Below are 2086 nucleotides of genomic sequence, written 5' to 3'. Positions count from 1 at the left end.
TATTATCTATTCATTTTCTTATATAATGTTACTCCTCACCCCTTACACAATCACCACACATTCTATACACAATCACCTCACATTCTATATACAATCCAGCTACATATTTATAAAAAGAAAATGGCACAACAAGGAAGCGACAATTCCTCCTCTGACGACGACAACCAAGGCAACACAATGATGACGACGATGTATGTGGAATACCAATCACTCATGTTGGCTTCACAGGGAAAGTGCAAAATACAACACGGAGGAACATCATCACGCCGGAATTCCATAAGAAGGGATCGAAGAGCTGCGCATGAGCGACTTATGAATGATTACTTTGTAGATCGTCCTTTATATCCTCCTGAATATTTTCGAAATAGAAATCCTATGAGGCGTGAATTATTTTTACGAATTATGAATGATATTGTGAATTTTGACGATTACTTTAGGCAAAAGTCGGATGCCTCCGGAAATCAAGGTTTCTCACCCCATGTCAAGATGACAGCTGCACTTCGTATACTCGCTTACAGATATCCTGCAGATGCAATTGACGAGTATCTAAAATAGCAGCGAGCACGTCTTCAGATACTTTGAAGCATTTTTGTCGTGTTGTCAATGCAGTGTATGGAGAGGAGTATCTTCGACGACCTAACAATGCAGACATGGTTAGACTACTTAAAAAAGCAGAGCAACGGGGATTTCCTGGAATGCTAGAAAGTGTGGACTGTATGCATTGGGAATGGAAAAATTGTCCCACCGCTAGGGCTGGTACATATTCTGGGCGCCATGGCAAACCTACAATAATACTTGAAGCCGTAGCATCATATGATACTTGGATTTGGCATTCATACTTTGGTCCACCAGGTGCGTGTAATGATCTTAATGTATTATATAGCTCACCTATTTTCAATGATGTTGTCGAAGGTCTAGCCACAAATATTCGATTTACTCTAAATGGTAGAGTATACAAGTAAGGATATTATCTAGCATATGGTATATATCCACGTTGGTCAACTATTGTTCAAGCAATTCCCGATCTACAAGGACGCGATAAACAATTATTTACGAGGTTGCAAGAGGCATATCGAAAGGATGTTGAAAGAACTTTTGGCATTCTCCAATCTCGATTTGGTTTTATTACAGGACCTTGTAGATTATGGCACAATGCACAAATTGGTGAAGTTATGAAATGTTGTATAATTCTTCATAATATGATCGTGGAAGACAACCGCAATCAAGAAGGTGACGATTATGTCGAGCATGTGCAACAGCAACCTGTTGATCGAGACCCGATAACGATTGCAGAATATTTAAGCAATCGTGCCGGACTTACAAATACAACTCGTTATTTAATGCTCCGAAATGATCTCGTCGAGCATGTCTGGAAAGAGTATCGAGATGGAAATTTGAATGTTTAATTTTTATCGTTGTAATCAGGTTGTAAGATGGTTATTCATTATCTTGTTTTTTTGTTTTGTTCCTTGTATTTTAAGGGATATTTGGGTCAACCATATTAATCCTCGTTTTAATTAATTGTCTATAAACTCAATATTTGAAATTATATAAAAAAACAATTAACATTAATATTAATAATTTATTAGACATTACTAAAAATTCAAATTAACAATTAAAATAACGACATTTAAGATAATCAACGATAATCAGAAAATTAAACCATTAAAATAACATCAAGATACTTAATCAGATGGAGGCATTTCGGGGTGATAGACATCATCGTCAAAATTCAGTGAACGAGATGACCTTTTTGCAATAATGGCATTTTGTTGTTCAATCAACCATGCTTCCCTCATTACTTTTGCCATTGAATCAGCTTGTCTCGTGGTATCATTTACAGTGCCCTTATCTTTTTGTTTTTTTAGCTTTTTTGTGCCCCATCGGCCTTACGTTGGTGTTTGATGATTCAGGTAAATTTTGGGTCTCCGGCACCGAATCCCCTCCATATTCACTCGGACTAGAAAATACATTCAGACTTGAAGTGATATTTGCACTTTGGGAGAATTGAACTCCGATGATAGCCCTCCATTTTTTCCCATCTTGTAAAATTGTCCAGCAATGATCCAAGTTAAATTTTTTTCGC

At 37.0% G+C, this 2086-nt stretch overlaps 1 pseudogene across 1 annotated transcript; it reads left to right on the top strand.

Moving 5' to 3' along the window:
• The first annotated feature begins 531 nt into the window (after positions 1-531).
• Positions 532-1517, top strand: LOC148766984 (uncharacterized; annotated as a pseudogene). The gene has a single exon (XR_016034453.1). The product of XR_016034453.1 is annotated as an uncharacterized LOC148766984 (transcript).
• The last annotated feature ends 569 nt before the right edge of the window (positions 1518-2086 follow it).

The sequence above is a fragment of the Erythranthe guttata genome, chromosome 11 (assembly GCF_056151865.1).
Source record: "Erythranthe guttata isolate IM_541 chromosome 11, IM_541, whole genome shotgun sequence".
In the NCBI taxonomy this organism is placed as follows: domain Eukaryota; kingdom Viridiplantae; phylum Streptophyta; class Magnoliopsida; order Lamiales; family Phrymaceae; genus Erythranthe; species Erythranthe guttata.
Note: the sequence above shows the minus strand (reverse complement) of the source record. Positions and strands in the feature narration are given on the sequence as shown.